Source organism: Podarcis vaucheri (assembly GCF_965113315.1).
Source record: "Podarcis vaucheri genome assembly, chromosome: 7".
NCBI classification, from domain to species: Eukaryota; Metazoa; Chordata; class Lepidosauria; order Squamata; family Lacertidae; genus Podarcis; species Podarcis vaucheri.
The window spans coordinates 35048102-35062894 of record NC_138765.1 but is presented as its reverse complement, the minus strand read 5'-3'; the positions used below and the strand labels follow the sequence as shown (position 1 = coordinate 35062894).

At 44.9% G+C, this 14793-nt stretch overlaps 1 long non-coding RNA gene across 1 annotated transcript in view; it reads right to left on the bottom strand.

Moving 5' to 3' along the window:
* Positions 1 to 324: 324 nt before the first annotated feature.
* Positions 325 to 14793, bottom strand: part of LOC309537772 — a 30593-nt gene continuing 16124 nt past the window's right edge. Inside the window, exon 3 of the long non-coding RNA XR_014222007.1 lies at positions 325 to 919. This is a non-coding gene — a long non-coding RNA (uncharacterized lncRNA). The remainder of the gene's footprint in view (positions 920 to 14793) is intronic.

The following is a 14793-nucleotide window of genomic DNA, read 5'->3' as shown; positions in this document are numbered from 1 at the left end:
GAGATCTGAGAGGTTCAGGCCAGGACCCTCTGTGACGTTGTATTGGAACTTGGGGCACACCTACCTTTGTAGGGTACAGCCACTCGGGACAAGGACTTGTCTCAGGTTGGCCCTGGATCAAAAAGCCTGAAAGTTTCCTTTGTCTCAGCCAACCTCCTGATGATGGTGGCTGTGTGCTAGCCGGTGGGGGAAGAGACAGGAATCTGCTTAATGGTGCTCTCATCTTGAAGAATGGTGAGAGTCTGATAAGCAGGCTGAAGGTTTCCTATTCCCCCCAGCTCCCTCACCCCAAGCTCAGAAGAAGGCATTGATGGTATGCAGGCATTGTTTCCTGTTACTAGACTTTATTAGGTAGAAGATGTTGCTTTGCCAGATTCCTCAGACTCGGAAGACTTCATTATCCCTCAGAGCACAGGAGACAGTGGCTGCAGAGTTGGGCAACAGCTCTAGCCCAACAGCAGTAACTGTTTGGTGTCAGTATCCAGAAGGTCTGAGATATGTATATTTGAATGTCATTTGGCCTTGTATGCATTTTTACAAGTGATATTTCCTAAGCGGATGCTTTATGCTATTTTCTCTAGCATATGCAATTTTTTAGCACAGTGTCTCCGTAGTATATGCATTTTGGCATGGGGGCTTTGATCGGACAACTGTATTGCAAAGTCCAGAGGAGTGTGAATCTTGAAATATATCCACGTCTCAGTTCATGTGTTGCTTTGGGAAGCATGACTTTGGTCGATTCTCATTAAAATTCAAATCAAGCATCTCATCCCTACATGCAGCTTGGCTTGCTTAGATGAGTCATCTCATGTCAGCTTTGGCACACAGACTCAGTTTAGCTGCTCCCTGGCCAGCACTGATGAAGGGGGTGGAGTAGTGATGGCCTCTTCCCCAGCCCCCTCTCTTGACGAAGCTGGCTCTGGAGAGGAAGACAAAGAAAGCACAAGAGTTCAGATGTGTAAGGTGTGTTAAGTATCTAAGCAACGGGAGCCGATGTGGGAGCTAGTGCCATTGTTTGCAGAGTGTACTTGCAAATCTTCCTGCCTGCACGCATGCGCGCCAGCAGATGCCTCTGTGTGCAACGAGACAATGCAACCTGCTGACACAATGTGGCCTAGCAATTATTTTTAGCTCATCAACATTTTCTTGCCATAAGAGAATCAGATCAAAAGCCCCCCCCCATGTGTTGCACTGCCAGGGAGATCTACTGTTGCTCCCACCCAGACTAGAGGACCAAAGTTGGCTAAGAGCAGGACATGAAGCCTCAAGAGCCCCTCATTTGAACAGGAAGGACAGCCCCCCAAAAGCCTGGGGCCAGTGATTCATGTTATGAAGGCAGGAACACCTGGCTGGGGAAAAAAGAAAGACTGAATTGTCAGCAGAACAACAATAATCTCATTTTTAATATTTGATGGGAGGGAGGGGTGGAAAAGAGAGATTTTAGAAAAAGCTCCCAGAGGAATCCTTGCCAGCTTTCCAAAGCACTTAATTCTGCCTCTTTCTTTCCATCTCTGGATCAGTCTGGGAGCATGACAGCAATTTTTGAAATAGTCTTTCTTTTTCTCCTGGAAGGAAGGAAGGAAAATGTATAGTGTGCCAAGCTACAATTCTTTTCATTTTTGTTCTTCTTCAAATCTAAATTTAATGGATCCCAACTGTTACCTGCCTCGTTAGAATGTATGTACTCCAGATTGCAACTATCCAGGTTGTTTTCTTTGCTTTAAAATAAAGGTCACAAGAGAGAAGGGAAAGGAACTGCTGTAGATCATGGGAACAGGAGAGCTGCATCTGTCCCCTGTGCATAGATGGTGGCACTTGGGCCCCACTCACTCATGGGAGAAGTGGGGAACTGAAATTCCCAAGATACAGCGCCATGTGCTAGAGGCCTGAGCAGCTGGTTCTACATGGCACATGTAAGAGATAACTGGATTACTCGCAGCAATGAAAAATGGACATTTATACACAATTCTCTCAAAGTGAGGGAACTCAAATTATATCACAAATAGTTTAAGTCCCTGTGTGTGTGTGTGTGTGTGTGTGTGTGTGTGAGAGAGAGAGAGAGAGAGAGAGAGAGAGAGAGAGAGATATGGGGGTGTTGAATTTTGTACACATATAATCCTAATCTGAAAGAGACACATTAGCAATTATTTTCCTATGAATATGGGACATTTTTACTACTCGAAAATGTTTAACAGAACATACATAATCCGTCTGTGACAATAATTTGTTTTAAACTGTTTTTTATATTGAGTTTTAAATTGCTATAACCCACCCTGGGACCTTACGATGAACCGTAGTTAAGAAATTTGTAAATAATAATACTATATTTCTAGGCACCCTAGAAAGCTTGTATTTATTGTGTGTATAGTTAAAGACACACTAATTGCTAACAAAGCATGAAATGAGAATTTGCCATTTGTAAACCTCTTCCTAGGAATAGGGGGCATGAGTTATATTCCCAAATTCTTAAAGTACTTCCAGTTTTTCAAGAAGGTGAAAACTGGCACACACATAGCACTGTACCTGCTGATCACTAGAAAAGTATGAAGATATAGTAGCAACTCCTTGTGATAGGAAGTTCCAGTGGCTGGGACTTTTACAGAATCAGCTTCCTTGTGAGGAGGTATAATGGAAGTTTTTTGTAATATCCCTTCCACTATTTACAAATATTTACACTGAGCAGGGGCAAGTGGGCAGGCAGCCCCATCAAATTTCTACATCTTCCTCATCAGCTCCAAGAAACTCAAACTTCAACTTTCTATGACCAAATGCAAATAGCCATATGACTCCTAGCTAAGGTGTGACTTGTATTTCAGTAGTGTGGTATATTAAAGTATGTTTGTAAAACAGCTCAAAGTGTTTACTTGCAGCGGACCTGGGTTTCTTGGGTTTTCTTTCCTCATGGGTCTAAGGGTCTTTCTTTCCTCCTTCCTTCCTTCCTTCCTTCCTTCCTTCCTTCCTTCCTTCCTTCCTTCCTTCCTTCTTTCTTTCTTTCTTTCTTTCTTTCTTTCTTTCTTCACACTGATTCCTTATGTATGCACTTAAAACTCTTAATGTACATAAAACAAAAGTGGGTTTGCAAACAGACGCAACATATAAGAGCCCCTGTCAAAGAGCTTCCATTCACTGGAGATCCCTCCCAAGTGTCCACTTGGGGCAGACCCAACTCTGGTTCTCAGTAATAGAGGAAATGGGCCTGGGAAGGACCAGGGGTGGGAACTATAATGGTCAGGGGCTTGGAGAGTGTGGACAAAGAAAACAGAAAGAGCAGGGATGGGTAACTCTTGGAGCCCTCATGAGGGTTGGGGTGTTTGTCGTGAATTAAGGTCTCTGGATCTGTTGGCAGGAACCGCAATGCTTTGAATGTAGGGGAGGGGGAGGTATACTGCCGACTGGGTTTCCGCCAAAGCCTTTATCACGCTCTTACAAAAGTGAGGTGTGTAATCAGTTCCAAGCTAAAGGGGGATTTACTGTTTCTTCGGGGATTCTCAGAGCTCTCCGGCAACGAAATGGAAAGACTTTATCATCTGCCTCTGAGCTTTAGGGGGTGGCAAGGAGGGAATGCTGATGAATGGTTGGCGGGGTGTTTATGTGCCAGACTCCGCTCTCATGCAATTAACAAAGCTGGTAAAGGCTGGCAATTTATGCCACGTCTTTGGTCTCTCCCACCAATACCAGTCTCAGATAATGGGATCATGCTGACATTGGCTTATCAGTGCTCTTTGCTCCAACTGGCTTGTCAGTTCCAATACAGACCTCCACACAGATATACTAGCGCTACCATGGGTATTTAGTTTCAGCACTGTGCTAGGAGCAGGACAGAGTGGTACAGAGTGGTTCTGAGCATTCAAAAACCCATCTAAGCTGAATCAAATGGACCCATTGCTTTACACAAATGTTCCTGGAAAAGCTGAAGCAGTCTCATAAAAAATCATCAGCATTTTGATGTGAATTTATGCTAATACACATATTTTTGCCTAAATATTTCCCCTAATACAGTGTATGTTATGCATGTTTTCTCAAATGTTTCCATTTTCATATACAGTTTGCCCCAGTATGTATAGCGGGGGACGGGGGACGGGGATGGGGGGGCCTTACTTGAGAATAGCATTGCAAAATTCAAAGAAGTGAGAATTTCAAATGAATTTTGCATTGTTTCAGGAAGGGTGAATTAAGTAAGTTTACCTTTAAATGTGGACTGAATCAAATATATTTCCCATCCCATAAAAACTATGGTATCACACAGGCTAAGATCTGCAGTGTCTACCTGATTTTGGCAGGTATTTCTGCTGTGCAAAAATAGGAACTTTTAGAAGGGGAAATTTGCCTCCACCCTATTGACTGCCATAGTTCTACCCCAGGCTTCCTCAACTTCGGCTCTCCAGATGTTTTTGAGACTACAATTCCCATCATCCCTGACCACTGGTCCTGCTAGCTAGGGATCATGGGAGTTGTAGGCCAAAAACATCTGAAGGGCTGAGGTTGAGGAAGCCTGTTCTATCCTCTGGAGTCCAGGGTAGCAGTCATGATTCACCTACCTAATCAAGTTTTCACCTGGATTCTCCCTGGAGATGTTGGGACTGAACCAGGGAGGGCATGCAAAGCAGCTTCTCTATCACTGAGCCACACAGCCCTTCAACAGGACACCCAATGCTTCCTATGCCATGTTCACAGAGATATTTAGGGTTAAGTTTCATACATGCTGGAAAACAACCTTGTTTCCTGCACACAAGCAAATACTTGGTTCACCCATCATTCACGCATGCTTAACACTTAAGGGCTGCATTAAGTGATCACTTGTATGTGTGAAAAAGCCAACACATGTCAAATGCTACAGACAGAAATTCCCTGTGCTTTTCAGTAGAGTTGGTTCACACATTCAGCTGCCAGTCATCAAGGATGGAGCAAACTGAGTGAAATTCCCCGTGATGCTTAGTGGAACAACACTGAACAGTCAAGAACTGATCTGAACAAACTCCCTCATTAGCTTCCTTTTGTTGCCTAATTAATTAATGTTTACAAGACTCTAAGATCCTCTTCTGAAAAGGCACTGACAGCAAAACCAAGTATTTTTTATAATAGTAATAATAACTATTCTCATTATCATTAATGCTGATGATTTGCATTAGCCCCTCTTTCAGTTGCATTCATTAGCCAATGCAAAGATGTCGTTGGGAATTGCTGTACCAGCTGAAATAGACCAAGCAGACCTGCCTTAAGACTAGAATCTTGAAATTTGGAGTGAAATTACGACTTCTCTCAAATAATCTTGAGAAAAGGGGATTGTGAAGAAACGGGCCTTTGGGTTAAAGAAGAAAGAGCAGTATCATCATTTGTGATTGGCTGGCAGTATCTGTCCCCTGGCTTGGCCAAGCCTACAATAAATATTAGGCTCCTAGCCCCAGAAGAGCCTTGATATGAGGCCCAAGCTCCTGCTCAGGCTCAGCTGCCCTGCTCCAGTTGTAATACCAGACACTAGCAGTCTTGGAAAATGTATTTATTTAAAATTGTTTATATCTTCATTCCTCAGGAGATCAGCACAATGTACAATAAATACAGTAAAACAACAACAACCTACAACCACAGAATAAAATACAATGATGTAAAAAAAACAGTATCAGATGCCACAGTAGCCAAAATATTTAGGATGACTCCAAAGTCTCTTTAAAAATAAAAGGTTGTATCCAATGTTAGTCATGCTCAGAGTAGACCCACTGAAATTCATGGACATAGCTAACTCAAAATCATGTCCTTAGAACTTAGAACCAGACACTTTGGAGATGATGTTGCTCGATAAACTGAACTGGTTTAAATGGGGTTTTCACTGTCATGGGCCTGCTTGATTATTGAGTTGTAAGTCACTTGGGCATTTGAATTAATAGAAAAGAATTACTCTTAGGTTATGTGTATGAATAAATGTATGTGCTTTGGGGAAGGGCCATAGCTTAGTGGGAGAGCATGCAGAAGGTCCCAGGGTGAATCCCCAGGAGAGATTCTTGCTGTTGGTCGAGCCTTGCAGAGCCCTTTGAGCTGGCCTTTGCAGCAATGCTGAGCATTTGATCACCTGTTAATGCAAACCCCTTACAGCCAAGCCCCATCTTTACCTGCCCTGCACCTGGCAACATGTGTGGTGTCAGGTGTCACACAGGTAGGCGTGGCTCACCTGAAATGACCTCACAGGTCAACGATGGAGTCCTGGTGGCTGAGGATCCCACCACTGACCTCAGTCCTGACCTTGCTGGAGGGGCTTCCTGGGAAGAGGAAAGTAAGAATAAATTTGGGTCGCACATTCTTGATCTTCCTCTCTTCACAATGGGCTCTTGTTTGCCTTTATTTGTTACCAGCAGCCCTGTCAAGACGACGGGCCCTTCCTGGATAGAGAATATTGACAATGCCCCTAGGTTTCTGAGAGCAAGAGCGGCAGTTGATTTGCCAGGAGAGATGAGCGCTGTCTTGCAAGTCACCTCTAGCCCTAAGAGAATTTGGCCATATTGGGGAGATAAGATGAGAGAGGATTACTTACCACTTAGCTACATCTATCCAAAATTTTTTAGCCCTGAATGGAATGCAGTTCTCAAGCTGAATTGGCTGCAGAGCCTAATTCAGGAAGAGGCTACCCAGGATCCTTTGCAGTGCTGCAGGACTTCTGGGATGCAACGCTTGGGCTCTGCAATGTGGACCTGGCTGATTGCAGTCTGCAAATTTAATGGGTCCTTTACTCTGGGGACAATTGTGACATTGGTGGCACAGCATTCTAGTCCGTGCTGGGGAAACCCGAAGTTTCCTGGCCACAGAGTAGATTCATAAACACTTGCGGCTAACTATTACTGATGGAGCAGCTGTATGATATCCATACAACCAGAAGCAGTATTCCTTTCGAGGAGGAAAGTGGTTTTCTTTGTACCGGCAGCTAATTAAAAGAGAGCATTCCAAGCTGCTCTACAGTACACTTCATTGTTGTCTTTATGGTTTAGATTCTGTCTCTGTGCCAGCCTCCCATTGAGAAACAAAAACACTTATCTTGTTCACTCCTATCTCCCTCACTTTTATATATTTATCCCCTCTCTTTCTTCCTCTGTCTCACCGCAAGCCTTCTTGGTCCCAGGTGCCCCACAGAGCAATGATAATGCTGCCTATCACCATCTCCATGTGACAGCTCTGAGCTGCTAAAGCTCAATGATTCGTTTACTAATTGCCTGCCCTCCCTCTTCCCAAATTTGCTGGGAATGGGACCCAGATTGAATCGGGTGCAGCCAAGGGAGTCCAAGAAACAGCAAGAGCAGAAGTGGCCACCTCATTGCTGAGACCAGCAGGGAAGTCAGATGCAAAAACTTTGTAGAGTGTCATCCATGGGTTTTGGACTACAACTCCCATCAGCATGCTCAGATAATTTCAACATAGCCAATTCCTGCCTGGGCTATGAATTTTGGGAGGAACTAAAAGAATTACAGCACAACAGAATGCCTATCTAGCCACTGTATTTTATCTAAGTTTGGGGGTTCATGGCCAAGCAAACTATCTGAAGGCACCTGAAAGAGCTTTCACAAACAAGGCTAGCAACATTCTGTAGAGGTTGGGTTTCCGTAACCCAAACTATTCCCTGTTTATAATTGGGGTATTGAAACAATGTGATTCCAAGGATGAACTAAGAGGTGAGCCATCTCCTGGTTCCAAACCCAACAGCATCACTCTGTCAAGTGGACCACACACACAGCCTCTCATGCCCACCCAACCCTCACATTACCAAGATTTCCGGATTGCTGGGTCATGGCTGCGTACAGGGTCAGTTTGCCTGAGGTAAAGGGTGCCACATACAAATGCCAGCCAGAGTGGCAGTTGAATCTGAGCAGAACCATCCATCACACCCAAGGACAGCAGTCTACCTTAGGGGACACAGGGCAACCCATATGTGGCACATACAATTGTGTCCTCCAGCGTCTCCCCACCTGTTCCCCAGGATCTGCTGCCTGAGGCCACTGCCTCCCTTTGTCTAACCGTAGGGCTGGCTCTGGCTGTGCAGCTTTCCCATTAGGCCACCCCTCTCTGAGGTGACACTTGGCAGTAAAAAAGAAGCAAAGGATGTTCCCGAGAATGCTTTCTATGGCCTGTCTCACTCAGTAATAAGGTTATATTATTTTTATGGTAAAGCCAATACAAAGTCAATTAAAAGCAAAGGGGCGGGTAGGAACAATAGTCCACAGAGATTTGAGCAGCATGCAGAAAAGGGCTTTGAGGGAGCAGCGCAGAGTGTTCCCTGGGACTGCAATGCGTGAATGCCCTCTGCACCTGCTGAAAATGAGAGATAGGGATGTGGGAAGGAGATAAGCCCCCTTACTGCATATTGATTCTGTTGGCCAAAGCTTTACTCCATGCCACTCTTCCGTAAGAGTCAGCAGATCAATGCTGGGTGACGCCAGCTGAGGATATGACCCAGGGAATTTAAAAAGGCAAAAGCTAAACTGGTGAGGTGGCGGGGGATGGGTGAGGAAAGGTCATTTATTCCATATTTTGTTTTAAATCCCTTGATTCCGTCTCAGGCTGCTGGGGTGAGAAAACCGAGGGCCGGTGCTCTGTGATTCTGAATCGGGGTGTGTGTGTGTGTGTGCTTTGACAAAGTGTTATCGCTTTGCAGAGTTGTCATAATCACCCAAAGAGGCAAATTCTATTTATTTGATGCTTGAATGTCTGATTCATCAGACATCCTCTGCCAAGTCCGGGAAACGGAGACAGTAGCGTGGAAGGAGCCGAGCTTCGCTTGTCTATCTCCAGGTCAATACATTTATTTTTGTGAAGGAAAGCTTCTCTCTTTCCTCGCATCCTCGCCACCCCCCCTCGCCACGCCATCCTCAATCCCTTTCTCAAATGTTTTGTTGAAGAGTAGAAGTGCTCTCTTCCATTGTCGGAGGCCTCTCTTCTGCCCAGAGAGAGATAAGAGGGGAGAGAGAAAATTGAAGGGTTTCCGACACAGCAGCTTTCCTTGGCTCACAAGCGGATGGCTGTTGTTGGTATGTTTATATCTACCAAATGGGAGCAGCAATTGAGTAAGGGGGGGGGGAGTACTTCTTGAAATGAAATGGGGAGGGGCAGGGAGTGGGAAGGTAGGTGCCTGAAATCAATGGGGAGAACAGTTATGATTAGTAATAGACAAACCTATCCGTTTCAGCTTCTCTCAGTTTCTCATCTTCCTACTGTTGTTTACAGTGGTACCTCGGGTTACAAGCACTTCGGGTTGCAGACTCTGCTAATCCAGAAATATTACCTCGGGTTAAGAACTTTGCTTCAGGATGAGAACAGAAATCGTGCTCCGGCAGTGCGGCGGCAGCGGGAGGCTCCATTAGCTAAAGTGGTACCTCAAGTTAAGAACATTTTCAGGTTAAGAACGGACCTCCAGAACAAATTAAGTTCTTAACCCGAGGTACCACTTGTTTTATCTATTTATTGCATTTTTATTCCCCTTTTTCTCTCCAAGGAACTCCAGGGGGTGTACATGATTCTCCCCCACTCCTCATTTATTCCCCGCAATAACCCTGTGAGTTAGGTTAGGCTGAAAGGTGGTGACCAACCCAAGGTTACCCAGGGGGCTTCATGGCTGAGTGGGGATTAAGATGGTTGTTTACAAGCAGAGCCAGCCCAAGACATTTTGGCCCCTTAGGTGGATCCCAAAATGGACCCTTTCTCTGCCACGGAAGAAGGGGTGAGGAAAGTTTTACATCAGGAACAAGGGGGGAAGAAAGATCGACATTGGGATCTGCTGCCCTGGTGAATCCTGATGCCTGAGGCAGTTGCCTCACCTTGCCTCATGGGTGGGCTGGCCCTGTTTCGAAGGCAATTAATAAATCAGTAATAATAATGATAACAGCAATAATAATAGCTGGAGATGCCTTCTGCATGCAATGCAGTTGCTCTACCACTGCACCAGAGTCAAATAATAATAATAATAATAATAATAATTTACACACCCAGTTCAAGAATCCCTACATACAGACATATTTAATCTCCCTAGACTCAAATGAATGTTCCAATGTAAGACAAAAGAATGCCATGTGGCAGGGCAGCCGGGGGATTTGGTTTATATAATTTGTCCATTTCTTCTTCTAGGTTAACCATGCATGCAGTTCCTAATGCTTTCAGTAGCCATTCTTTAAAGATGCAATAGTTGGATTTTCCCAGTGTCTTGCATGGACAATCCTTGCCCCAATTAAAAGATTGACAATCACATTTTCACTTCCATTGTTTGATACATTCTGTATGTACTTTGAGAGTAAAGTCAAAGCACTGAAAGCCTAGTCTAATCCTTGTTATCTGGTTAATTATATGAGAAATCTAGTGTGTCGAATAGCTTTGGATGTTGGGGCAACTCCACAACACCTGAAATAAGCCTTCATCCAAAATACCACATTGCCAGCATCCCAACACAATTCATTTAATAAATCCTTTTCATTCTTTGTTCATTATCTTATCAATCCTATTCATTCTTTCCTCCCCTTCCTTGGGGAAGGGCTGTGTGGTTCAATGTGGCACATGTGTTGCATGCAGAAGGTCTCAGGTTGAGTCCCCAGCATCTCCTGATAAAACTGGGAGAAACCCCTGGCTGGAACCATGGAGACCGACTGCCAGTTGGCATTGACAAAGCTGAGCTACATAGACCAGTGGTCTGTCTTGGTATAAGGCAGGTTTCTGTGTTCCTTTGAATGCCATGGATGCTTTAACTGAGATTCTTGCATGGCAGAGGGTTGGATTAGAGGACTCTTGGGATCCCTTCCAACTCTATAATTCTATGAATCATATATGCCGTCTGAACAGAATCTTAAACTGGGCCTTTCATGCTTTTTTTACAGTGTATTATGGGCATTGTGCAGGTAGGAACAGGAATTTTTGCAACCCTTCCAACAAAACAAAACAAAACAAAACAAAACAAAACGAAAAACAAAGGAGAACAATTGCTTAGTTCCAAAAGGAGGCAGTTCCATGACTCTGGGGCCACTGCTGTCTAGACCCTGCTTCTTGCAGTATATATTTGTTTGCAAAAAAAGTGTAGAAACTTCTCATTTTGTGCAGCTGGAATGTAGGCTTGTGTACACAGGTAAGAGTCACACAGACTCTCCACCTACTTTTGCCTCTGGCCTCATCTACCATAGGATTGGACAAAAATGTTTCCCCCTACCTCAGTGAAAGACTGCAAATAATAGGGACAGGATGCAATGCTCTGCCACAGCTGAACCTTTTGACTTTCCCACTTCCAATGTATCTTCTTTTCTTGAATGCACTTGGAACCGGCCAGTTCTGTCCTGTGTACATGAGGGAAGCTCAGGCCAAAAGAAGTGACTACTGAGCCCAAGAACAGCACAGAGTAAAGATGGGCAGGCAGTTAGTGTTTTGGATTGACTCAGAAATAAACTGATCTGTTTGACAGCTTGGCTCCTTTCAGAGCCAATTTGAATGATACCAACCTGCACTCATCCTCACAAGCCACTTACCTTTAAACCTCTGCAAATGGGAGGGTTCAGGTGGCCAGAAACAGCCACCTCCTGGCTGCAGAAAGCTGTCATTTGCAGCCAGAGTTTATGGAGGTTTGCAATTTCCCACAGCCTCTGGCTGCAAACACTAGGGCCTTTCTATGTCATTTTTGGAGCTTGGGTTTTGGAGAACTGGGTTGGTGAGAGGGGTGAATTAAATCATGAATGATGAATAGTAAAACATTTATTTTATTATTATTATTATTATTATTATTATTATTATTATTATTATTATTATTATTATTATTAAAGTGTCAAAAAGCTGATGGGGAAGTCTTTTGGAAGGCAGTCTTGACCGAAAACTGCATTTTCTGGTGCCATACACACCACACCTCTTTTGACAAGTGATCCTCAGATGGTTGGAGTCAATGCAGCTCTTGGCCTGGAAACCTTCAGCCATCCTTGGCTCTAAGGGATGGAGGAGCACCTCTCCCCCACTGGCTGCACAAGGCTGCCTGAGGGTGCTGCCCTTAGGAAGCTGGAGTCTGGGGGCCAGGCTCTGCCACATGCTGCTGCTTCTCTCTGTGCTGCTGCCTCAGGATACCCTCTCTGGACTACAGATGGGTGAATATGTCAGTTTTGGTTCATAGAACCATAGAATTGTAGAGTTGGAAGGAACCACGAGGGTCATCTAGTCCAATCCCCTACAATGCAGGAATCTCTTTTGCTCAGTGTGGGGCTTGAACCCACAACCCTGACATTAAGAGTCTCAGGCTTTATCAACTGAGCTATGGTTTCTCTCTGTTTCTCATTTTTCCAATCTTAAGTTTGGTTCTCCATATTTCCACATCAATTTGTTTTTCCACGTCCTGATGAAAATTCATCAATATTTTATTGCAAATTTATCCTAATGTTCCCATTGTTGCACAGTTTTCCCTAATATACACATTGGTGCAAATAAACTTCCCTCCATATACAGTGGTACCTCTGGTTACTGTTACGGAAGGGGGGGGCATGTCTTCTTCACTACAATATATTTGCTCAATTTCTCTAGGACTCCATCACCCCTCCCCTGTCCTCCATAATCTCTCAAGTAATCCTGTCAAAATCACTCTGCCAAACCTTTCCTCGGGCAATGCCAGGTGACAGACTATGCGTACATGGACCATTGTCTTCTCAGGATGTGCTTATCTGCGCATATCTCCAGCTCTGCATATTCCCCCTCCCTCCTCCATATGTTAATCCAGTGTAACCCAACCTCTCCTTAATGTATTCGTGATGTAACTGGGAGGTATTTTGCACTGTATTCTGGGACACGGAGGGAAATTTCAAAAGTTCATGTCACCCCCTTTCTTGCTGTTCAACCTCGCCTTGAACCTGTTGCGCAATAAACTTGGACCTTCTGCAGTTTGCTCCTGTGTCCGGCTGAGCTCATTTTCTTCCGCAGGAACCCACGGACTTAGTCCGATGAGCTGGGTGGCAGAGTAACCCCGCACCCAGATTTTAGCCGTAACAGTTGGCTGCCCAACGTGGGGCTTGTGGTTCTCCCGAGCTGCTGACTGGGGGCCCCAAAATCTTCAGCCGGCTCCGGGCCATTTTGCCTGGGAAGATCCTTTTGGACCCCCAGCCATCTTCCGGGCGGTAATCGAAAGCCCTAGGAGTTCAGCCGGGGAGCAAAAGAGGGATCCAGCCGGCTTATTCATCGATCCCGGGATCATCATAGAAGACGCGTGAGTATAAGGAAAAAGGAAAATCCAGTGCACTGGTGGGAAGGGGGTGGAATCTCCTGGCAACTGAATCTCTGCTGTCCTCCCTATCGCTCCTTCTTACCTTTCTCTTGGTCCGGTTAACGAGAGAGACCGTGGACCACTGCTCAGCCCGAAAAGGGGGGGCTCTGAGCTCTATCTCTTTCTCTGAACCCCCCCAGCCAGCCGCACCAATTGGGAGTCCGAAAGTAAGACGGAGAGAGCCGACTTGAAAGATAGCCGACTCTCCGCAACGGACATCCCAGTTGAAAGCAAGGGGTTGGGGCTCTCTTTCCGAACTTCTCTAGCGCCCGGCAAGGGGGCGGGAAGTGGTCTTGCTTTCTATCACCAATCCCAGCCGCACTGGTCGGTGCCACGTAACCGTGCGTGAGCCCGCTTCCAAAAGCAAGGGGGATTTTCAGTTCGAAATTCTATCCAGGGACCACCTGATCTGGCACCGCATGGCGCGGGCGTCCAGTAGGGCCCCTTTTCCTGAGATGTGACGATAGGTAGGAGGTTGCCAGGAGGGATAGCCCATGAGGAATTGGGCAGGACCGGCAGAGTGGAAAGAGACCCCAGGTTATAGGAAATAAGGAAATAAGGAAATAAGGAAATAAGGAAATAGGAAATAAGGAAATAGGAAAGGGAACGCAAGGAACCGGATAGCTAGAGCTCTCTAAAACCCACTAAGGAAGTTGCCAGGCAACTAGAAGCCCCTTCTCCTCTTTACTATACGTCCCTGTACTAAGCATACCAAACCCCTAGACATACCAATCCTAATCAACCCCTCCTTTTCCCCTTCTCTATCCCAGACACCCCCCCCCAAAAAAGGAAAAAGCAAAAAAGCAACAACAGCAACGCATGCATCTATAAAGGGGTACCCAGTCAACCAAGCGTTGTGAGCCCTACCAGTCTGATTACCTGGTGGTGTGTTTGAAGAGGCAAGGAGGCTCATAAAACCATGTGGGACCTTCCTACTAATTTCACTTAATGAAGCCAAAGGTAGTGGCCCAACTCCTTGCAATAACCAACTAAAGGATGAGAATATATATGTTTACATGTTTACATGATGTCTGTTATGTGTTAATACATATATGAGAATATGTATGTTTACATGTTGTCTGTTATGTGTGTTGTCTGTTCCTTCTGTCTCTGGCAGACTGCCTTTCTTAAGTGTGCATAGTTTAAACTGCAAGCTTGCTTCAAAATTTAAATCTAAGGAAGTCATGCTGGATCTTAGCAGTCCTAAATAAGAGAAGATGAGAATGAAGTGTGCAAATGTTTACCCCACCTCTTGCTTTGCCCCAACTTTTGAGATTGTGAGTCTACAGTCTTATTTTAGAAGGTGCTTTTAACCTAATGTTTCTGCTGCAAAAGCCTAGTTGAGCACAACTGCTCTCTCAAGCTAAAATGCAGTGTATGTATTTCATTAAGCGTATGCCTATAAAAGTATGGTGTTCATTCTAAGAAAAATATTTGAGTCCAGTTTTAACTTTGATTTGGTTGGACAGAAGAGTTATTGTAAGGCTCCTGATATCCGTCTCTATAAGACTTCATGGCCTCTTTTGTTAGAAAATGCCCCCCTCCCCCTT